The sequence below is a fragment of the Oncorhynchus tshawytscha genome, linkage group LG19 (assembly GCF_018296145.1).
Source record: "Oncorhynchus tshawytscha isolate Ot180627B linkage group LG19, Otsh_v2.0, whole genome shotgun sequence".
Classification (NCBI taxonomy): domain Eukaryota; kingdom Metazoa; phylum Chordata; class Actinopteri; order Salmoniformes; family Salmonidae; genus Oncorhynchus; species Oncorhynchus tshawytscha.
The window spans coordinates 10,194,406-10,204,849 of NC_056447.1; the positions used below are offsets into that span (position 1 = coordinate 10,194,406).

A 10,444-nucleotide genomic window follows, 5' to 3' on the forward strand; every position below is an offset into this window, starting at 1 on the left:
GAGAAACTATTTATTGGTGCACTATATAAAGTCAAAGTGAGTCTGATTAACAGATGTTGCATTTTCACCATTTAGATAAGCATCTTTGTGTCACTCAAAAAGTAGAAGAAATTGCATATACTGTAGCCATCACTTTGTAGCACAGATCGTTGGATGAAATACAAACTAACCTTGCTTACTTATTTCAAAGCTAGGGCACATATTTCAGCCTTGTGGGAAAAAACAGACAACGAGTTTAAATTCCACAAGGCGGTGATGCTGATGAAATGATGCAATAGCACCCCTTGGTGGACAAAAAGCTTATAGCATCTGGTATTTCAAGGAAGTCTCCCATCCAAGTACTAACCAGGCCCGACCCTGCTAAGCTTCCGAGATCTGTCAAGATCAGGCATACTTTTTTTAAATTGATTTTTTTATATATATTTTTTTAACATTATATACAAATTCAATATGCAAAAACCCTTTTAAATCAACACAATACTAAACATTGGCAGGTAAACAATTCACCCCCTATCAAATCAAAACAAAGAAATTAAAATACAAAAACCAAAATTATACAACCATTGCATACAAGACTTTGTTAAAACAATTTCCACCAAAGTAGAGAGTTTAAAAGCACCTCCTTATCAAATAAAAACTAAGACATTCTCAAAACAATTCTTTCAAAATGTTTACTGATCTCAAACTTCACACATCAAAACCCATACACCAAACCACCATCCTCCCCCACAGTAATAAATCCACAATCCTTCATAAACACCCTCTCAAAATCCTCCTGCTTAGACCTATACATCAATCCTACATCCTTCCTTACCAAACCTTCAAACACCTTCCACACTGTCACCCTCTTTCCCTCAAACCTTGCCAAGTTCCTCCTTGTATATACCGCATACCTTGCATGTGACAGCATGAAATTCAATAATACAATATTCACCCCCCTCACATGCTGACCCACTCCAAACAATACCAAACACCTCCAATCAACCCCGCCTATTAACTCTTCTCCCCAGTACCTTTCTCTCAACCTCACATAGAACCCAGCTACATCAACACATTCAAACATCATGTGCATCAGATTTTCATCCTTATCTCTACATACATCACACACACACACACACACACACACACACACACACACGAGACACTGACCCGTCTACCTGATGTAACACCACCTTGGTAAAAACACGGTTGTGCCTCAACATAAAATCAAAATGGGTACATTCAAGACTGTTGAGCCTCACTACCATGTTTTCCCACAACAGCTCAACTTCCATCCCTGGCAAAACTTGCCCCCCACACTTTCTCCGAAGCAGGCGCCCTGACCTTCCTGGTAATAAGAGCCCAGTATAAGGCCCTCACCTGGGTAGAGGATAAGGCTTGCATAGACTCCCCACTTTTCACCTGCACCTCAGGCAAGGTCTCTAAGACTCCATTACTTAAATGATTGTCCAGCAGCCTCACCCACTCCCCTGGAACACACTCCTTTATCCTCTCATACATTCTCAACACCGTCCCTTTCCTGACATCCTCATCGACACCCCAGACAGTAACTAAGATCGCCTGATCAGGCAGGAACCCCGGCACCACCTCATACCTAAAGTCCCTCAGTCTTATCATACCCGCCTTCATTATCACCTTACTCTCCAGCATCTCTCCCTCAGATTTCAGCACTGTGTTCAGAAAAACCTGTATATTCAAAATCACCCCAATAGAGTCACACTCATTACTTACCTGCGGTAAGAACTCCGCCCAGGCTCTGAACACCTCCTGGTAAAACTCAGGCACCTCTGCATACATGCTAGGCTTAAAACACATTAAGAACCCATAATCTCCACAACCTCCATTCCTATGCAACCAATGCCTGAAAAACTCCTTCCACCCCTGACCCTCCTCCCCATACAAAAACCGTTGCACTCTCTTAACCCATGGCTTTTAACTTCACCTCCAGATCTATTAATCTCAACCCACCCCTATCATAATCTGCTATCATCACATCATGAGCAATCTTCACCCCCTTCCCACCCCACAGGAAATCAGACACTAAATTATTAATTCCCTTCAGAATCCATACAGGCATGTCCATAACCCCTAAGGTATACACACATTTTGACATCAACAATGCATTCACCACCACCACTTTCCCCCTCAATTTTAATTTCCTTTGTTTCCAGTAATTCAAAGTTGTCTTTATTTTATTAATCACCCCTGTCCAAGTTAAGTCCCTCGCCTCCCGCTCATCTACCCCAATATTCACACCCAAAATTCTCACATGCCCCTTAACAGTCTTAAAAGGAATGTTACATGTAGACATAACAGTATCATCAGCACATAACATTTGAGACTTTTCTACATTCACCTTAGCCCCAGAAGCTCTCCCATACACATCAAAACACTTCAGACAATTCACACTCCCTCCATCCCGCACAGTACAGGTGGTATCATCAGCATAATGATGCAGTACACTGACGCCTCCCCCCGGGAGGTCCACTCCATGCACTCCTCCATCACGCTTTACAAACGCCTCTACTGAGATGCTGTATAGCAATGCAGACAATGGACAACCCTGCCTAACAGACCTGCCCAGGGGAAAGGGATCAGTTAGCACAGCATTACATTTAACTACACTGCAAGCTGACCCATACAAAAGCTTCACCCATTCTTTAAGACGAGGCCCGAACACAAATCTTGCCAAGGCCTCTAACAGGAACCGATGCTCCACCCGATCAAAGGCTTTATTCAGATCTAGACAGAGCACCGCCCTACCCACTTCCCCCATCTGCTTCACTACATCCCGGATAGTGCAGAGGGTGTCCACTACATCCCGCCCCGGAACTCCATAGGCCTGAGTAGGTGCTATGATGCTTCCCATCACCTTATTCAACCTATTGGCCATTATCTTAGCTAGCACCTTATTGTCTGAGTTCAAAAGGGTTATTGGTCTGTAGTTCTCTAATTTCAGTCTGCTCCCCTTCCCTTTGTATAGCAGTCAACACACCCATAGCTAAAGATTCAGGGACTACCCTCTTCTCCTCCATACACATATACACACGCAGCATCAGTGGGGCCAGTATGTCACTAAACTCACGGTAAAACTCTGCAGTAAGACCATCTGAACCCGGGCTCTTATTCAAGTTCAGGCCCAAGATAGCAGCTTTAACCTCTGCCAATGTAAAATCAGCATCACACATCTCTACATCCTCAGTCGACACCCTAGCCTCCACTGCGTCTAGCACTCTTCTCATACACACTTCATCTACCCCGCCCGACGTAGATAAGCCTTTATAAAAAGAATGCACTGTATTCAAAATACCTTTCAGATCTGTCACCCTCTCTCTCCCCCCTCTCATTTAACAGCTCAGTTAGAAAACTCCTTTCCTGCTTCCGCCTTTCTAACCCCAGGAAAAAAGCAGTATTCCTCTCCCCCTCCACCACATACTGTGCTCTACTCCTCACCACTGCCCCCATACACCTGTGCCTCCCTCACCCTCAGGTACTCTAACATCATAGAAAAGGTAGAAAACTGTCCAGGCTAACTCCAATAACAGGCGGGATTTAAGAATCCCCTCCTCCCTCCTCCTTAACACATTTGCCTGTCTTGCACTAGATATTGCCAGCCACTTGAACTACCCTTTTAATCCTTCCCACCACACACTCACATCAGACTCAAATAGAGGATCTGACACGACGTCATTCACACACTCTTTCACTGCTGCCTTAAACCCCTCATCCTTCAGCAGACTGGCATTAAGACACCACAAACCACCCCCCCTCCCCTCCCCTGATACACCCAGCTGGAAAAGCAGAGCATCATGGTCACTAAAAAATGTGTGTGAATACTCTACCCCCGCAACCAAGTGCGCAACCTCTCTATGAGCGAGACACAAATCTATACGTGACTGCTTGAGCTCACCCCTCACCACTTGTCTTTGAGAGAACACCCGCTTATCTGGATTCCTCTCCCTCCATATATCCACCACATCCTCATCCCGCATTATCCTTAATAGCGCACCCCAAGATGAGTCAGAGCCAAAATGTGCGCTACTTGAGGCATCAAGCCTATCCATCCATACATTAAAATCCCCAACAAGCAGACGTAGAGTACTTGTTGTACAATGTGTATGCTCCTAATAATGAAATTGAGAGAAGGGTTATGTTTATGTCTATGGGGGGATTATGTGGGAAGAACTGTCGGCTTGTTGGGGATTTTAATATATGGATGGATAGGCTTGATGCCTCAAGTAGCGCACATTTTGGCTCTGAAAAGTGAAACTTACTCTCACCATTCGATCCACAGTGTCAGCACATAAACTTAAATTAGACAACATTATGTTTCACCAAAATAGCTACCCCACATGCCCGCAGTCCCATTACTCACATACATTTGTCCATTCCATCTCTGCCTTACATTATCCATATACGGCTCAGTCCAATGAGTCTCCTGTAGACATAATATGTCCGCAGAGAAGGCTTCCAACACCAGCGCTAGCTTTTCTTTGCTACGAAGTCCATTGGTATTGATAGATACAACTCTCACCATTATGAATATAAAGAGAGGATGAATACAGTCCATCATGATTGATCTTTTACCTTTTTCTTCTTGATTATCATGTTCCTTTTACTATCCCTCCGCAGAGATTGTATGTACTCCATCTCTTCCTCCGTCAGCTCTTCTTCAGACCCTGTACGTTTGTAAGAGTCATCCCTTGCAGGATCTACCACCCTAGAGGAGCCTCCCTGGACTTCAGACACAGTCGGGATCTCCAGTTCACCGCCAGAATCCGTAGCCAATGCCTCTCCATGTGCTTCTTCTTCAAACCACTCTAACCCCCCTCCTCTCCACAAGGAACGCCCTCCACCTCCACATCGTCTAGGCTGTAACTTTTCTCTCCATCCTTGGATGCCTCCTTTCCTACAGGAAAAGGCCCCGTCTCTACTTCATCCTCCGACTGCCTCTGGTCTTCTTCGCCCTCCATCTCTCCCTGGGACTGCTCGCTCATGCCGATCTCCTCCCCAGTTCCCTCCACCTCGCTCTCCTCCACGACACTATTTCCGCTGAAGACCTGTGATGCCAAGTCATGAGCACCTTCACCATGGGAACAGGAGCACTGCGCAACCAACACAACCGCGCTCTCTTCTCCCAATGCACTCTCGTGCATAATGCCCCTGCTCACCACACTTATGACATGCGAAATCAGGGCACTCACGTAACACGTGCCCTGGCTGGATACACAGCCTACAGACCTTGACCTGACGAGTTTCAAATTTGGCCGAATATGGCAGCGGGCGCACAGTGTCTGTGAACTTTACTTTGCAGAAGCGTGTCCCATCTGCAACGTCCGTCCCCGGCCAGTATACCCTTTTCACCGGTGATATAGCAGACACACCCCATGCTCTTAGCCGTTCTGTGATGGCCTCGTCTGTAATGTATACTGGGAGGCTTAAGAAGGATACAACCATCTCATCAAGCGATAGGTCCTTTGCCATGATTCGACAGCTCCAGATTTTAAATCCATCCATCAGTTTTTCCTTCCCTCTCGCACTTGACAGCGTCACTTCATATCATTTTTTCATCTTTAACCCGACATCCGCAGACCAGTCCACAAACTTCTTTAATCCCTCTCAATAACTCCATCATTGTAATTTTCTCCTCTCCCATAATTTCCACAGCCACTGTTAAATTATTTTCATACTTTTGCGTCTGTCTTGTTGTTGCGCCATTATCCATGTTTCCTTTTGCATTTTCACCATTTAGATAAGTATCTTTTGTCACTCAAAAAGTGGAAGAAATTGCATATACTGCAGCCATAATTTGTAGCACAGATTGTTGGATGAAATACAAACTAACCTTGCTTACTTATTTCAAAGCAAGGGCCTTTTCAGCCTTGTGGGAAAAAAACGGACAAAGAGTTTAATCTTCCACAAGGCAGTGACAAAAAGCTTACAGCACCTGGTACTCCCAGGGGGTCTCCCAGTATTTTCATTTTTCCGAGAAAAATAAGGCGTTCCCAAAGTAAACAGGATACTTTGTAAAGTGAAAGATGCTGATTAATATGCATATTCAATTTAGATAGCATCTTTGTGTCATCAAAAAAGAAATTGCATAAAGTTTCCAAAATTTGTAAAACAGATTGTTGGATGAAATAAAAGAACTGATTATTTCAAAGCAAGCCACAAAAATTCAATCCTTGTGGGAAGTGCCTCAAAGAGTTTTGAAAGCTCTGCGTTCCAATGCGTCCCTATGCCCAATAGTGAATGGGCTATCAACCAGATTACTTTTTCTGCGTATTCCCCAAGGTGTCTACAGCATTGTGACGTAGTTTTACGCCTTTATGTTGAAGAATACCCGTAAGCGGCTACATTGTATAAGTGGTCACCTGATGGCTCTCCAGAGTGATTCTCGTGTAAAATACAGAGGTAGCCATTTTTCCAATCGGTCCTACTGAAAAACCAATTGTCCCGGGGGATATATTATCGAATAGATGTTTGAAAAACACCTTGAAGATTGATTATAAACAACATTTGCCATGTTTCTGTCGATATTATGGAGCTAATTTGGAATATTTTTCTACGTTGCATTTTTCACCAAGAACAAACGGAGCTAAATAATATTTTTGTGGAAAAAAAGAAATTGCATATACTGCAGCCATAATTTGTAGCACAGATTGTTGGATGAAAACAAACTTGCTTCATTTCAAAGCAAGGGCACATTTATTTCAGCCTTTCTGAGTTTCGGACAAAGAGTTGACCTGCTGCTAGCTGCACCTGGTATTCCTAGGCTCTCCCATAAACTTACACAAATGCTTGTCTTGCTTTGGCTGTAAGGCATGTGGTTTGAAAATCCGAGATGACAGGGTGATTAACAAAAGTGAAACTGTGTCTGATTAATTTCAGCTTGTGATTTTCACCATTTAGATAATATTTTCTAGTAATGTTTAAAAAGTTGAAGTTATGCTAATTAGTGTCCGTCGATGATTTGGTATTCCCAGGTGGTCTCCCATCCAAGTACTAACCAGGCCCGACCCTGCTTAGCTTCCGAGATCAGACGAGATCAGGCGTACTCAGGCCGGTGTGGTCGTAAGCGAGAAACTATTTCTTGGTGCACTATGTAAAGTGAAAGTGAGTCTGATTAACAGCTGTTGCATTTTCACCATTTAGATAAGCATCTTTGTGTCACTCAAAAAGTGGAAGAAATTGCATATACTGCAGCCATAATTTGTAGCACAGATTGTTGGATGAAATACAAACTAACCTTGCTTACTTATTTCAAAGCAAGGGCACATATTTCAGCCTTGTGGGAAAAAACGGACAAAGAGTTGACAAAAAGCTTACAGCACCTGGTATTCCCAGGCAGTCTCCCATCCAAGTACTAACCAGGCCCGACCCTGCTTAGCTTCCGAGATCAGACGAGATCAGGCGTACTTTTTTTTTTTTTTTTTTTTTTTTAAAAAAAAAAGTTTCAATTACAATATTTTATAAAATGTACAATACACAAAAAACCCAGACTAACATAGGCAGGTGAACAATTCACCCCCTATCAAATCAGAGAACTCAAATAACTAAAATATAACAAAAACTAATAAAAACATAACTGTAAATTCTAATCTCACAAAACATGCATGTTGAAATCAACTCACCGAACAACTATAAAAACCAAAAGGAAATTAACATACCAATACTTTCAAAAATTATAAGTAATTCTTCCACCATCCACCCTTGAAATCAACCCACTCCCCTCCACAAAAGCTTCATCAAAACATTCCCTTCCATAACAATGAAACATATCTATATGCTTCTTAAACAATACTACAAAAATATCCCACACCCTTACCCTCTTCCCCTCAAAAAATACATAATTCCTCCTACAAAAAATAGCATACCTCACGAAACTCAAAGCAACATTCAACAAAACAACATTAACACCCTCACATTTACCAGCCACGCCAAATAACACCAATTCATTCCACACATATTTTTTCAAAATATCACCCTTCCAGTTTCTATGTATCATACCCTTTACCTTACAAAAGAAATCTTTTAACTCCTCACATTCCACAAACAAATGTATTAAATCTTCCGGTAACTCACCACATAGATCACATTCTCTTTTTATTTCCCTATTGATTTGATGTAACACCACCTTGGTATAAATACGATTATGCCTTATTTTAAAATCGTTACTTTCACATTCCATACTATTATATTTTACATTTAAAGTTTTCCATATCTTTTTTACGTCCAAAGTTGGAAAAATTCCTTTCCAAACTTTCTCCGCAGCTGGCCTTTTCACATTTTTCTCTACCATTATTTTATAGAATCTTTTCACCGGGATACTAGATAAATGAGCCTTCTCCTTACTGTTACCGATAAATAAATTAGGAAAGACAAATAAATCTTCTCTAACAACTTCACTATTTATTAAATCCACCCATGTGTTTGGTATACTTTCTTTTATCTTCTCGTACATATTCTTCACTGTTCCCCTACCCACCTCTACATCCCATTCCTGGATGGTGTCAAAAATTGCTTCTTCAGGAAAAAAACCTGGAATTACCTCATATGTGTAGTCTTTTATCTGTCTAAGACCTGCACTCATGAATACTTCACTATATAACACCTTTTCTTTGTACTTAATTTTTTCATTCAGAAAAACAGGATGATTCATAATTAGGTCAATATGCCCACACTCATAATACACATTAGGCAACAACTCAGCCCATGCATTTAGCACTTCTTTATAAAAATCTGGTATCTTTTCACACATTTTACTTTTAAGACCCATCAACAAACCATTATCTTCACATCCACCACTCTCATCTAAATAAACTTTGAAAAATTGTTTCCAGCCATAATCTAAACTGTCATACAAATATTTCTTTACTGTTTTTATCCTAATAGCTTTCCTTTTAATGTCAAAATCTACTAGTTTTAAACCTCCATCATCATAGTCTGCTATCAATGTTTTCTGCGCAATTCTAACACCTTTACCATCCCATATAAAATTAGACACCACATTATTCAATTCATTTATAACCCACTCTGGCATGTCTAGAACTCCCAAAATATACACAAGTTTAGATGATACCAAAGCATTTACAACAATTACTTTACCTTTTAACTTTAATTTTCTATTTTTCCAGAAATTCAAAGTTAGCTTGATTTTATTGAGAATCCCCGTCCAAGTTATATCCCTTGCCTCTTTCTCCTTTACACCAATATTTACTCCCAGCACCTTCATAAAATCCTTAGCTACCTTAAATGGAATCTCACACATATTTGCATTAATATCCCCAAAAAACATAATTTCCGTCTTCTCTATATTAACTTCAGCCCCTGATGCCTTACAGTAGATATCTATGATTTTCATAATGCTTTCAATGCTACCTACATCCTTCACAGTAACAGTAGTGTCATCAGCATACTGATGTATAACACTGACATCACCACCTGGGATTCCAACACCCCTCACCTCTTTGTCTCCAAGTATTAAAACAGCTAAAGGTTCCGTAGAAACACTGTACAATAGAGCTGACAAAGGACAACCCTGCCTTACTGACCTCTCTATAGGGAATGTATCTGTTAACACTCCGTTACATTTAACACAACTTTTTGCTCCACTATACAACAAGTTAATCCAAGATACAAATTTTGGCCCAAAACCAAACCTCTCCAAAGTCTGTAGCAGAAAACTATGTTCCACTTTATCAAAAGCTTTCTTAAAATCTAAACTTAAAACTATACCACCTTCACTTTTCATATGATTAACAACATCTCTAATTGTACAAATTATATCTGCAACATCTCTTCCAGGTATTCCGTAGGCTTGTGTTGATGTAATAATACTTCCAATCACCTTTTTCATCCTATTAGCTAAAACTTTAGTCAGTATTTTATAATCTGAATTTAGCAGACTAATAGGCCTATAATTTTCTAACCTTAATCTACTGCCTCTATTTTTAAATAAGATGGTTAACATACAAATTGACATAGACTCAGGGATTTCCTTATTCTCTTCCATATACTGAAAAACCTTCAATAAAATGGGTGCCAAAATATCCACAAAAACTTTATAGAATTCATTTGTTAAACCATCCAAACCTGGACTTTTATTTCCTTGAGTATTCTCAATTGCTTCCTTGATTTCTATAATTGAAATCTCTTCATCACACATCCTTCTATCTGTCTGAGATACTTTGGCACTGATTTTCTCCAACACTTTTTCCACACACACTTTATCTACATCATTCTTTTTATAAAGATTTCTGTAAAAGGATTCAACTGAATCTACAATGTCAACAAAATCAACAAAATCATTTACCTTACACCTTTTTCATTTTCCAATTTTCAAATACAATCATAGTCTGGAGTACCTAATACTCCTGTTTTTTTCAACTTTCTACACGGTTAACTTGTTTTTTACTTTAACTTTCCTCCCACCATAAACACA

The 10,444-nt window shown here is 40.6% G+C and overlaps 1 pseudogene; it reads right to left on the bottom strand.

Moving 5' to 3' along the window:
* Nucleotides 1-6,960: 6,960 nt before the first annotated feature.
* Nucleotides 6,961-7,080, bottom strand: LOC121840127 (annotated as a pseudogene).
* Between the last annotated feature and the right edge of the window lie 3,364 nt (nucleotides 7,081-10,444).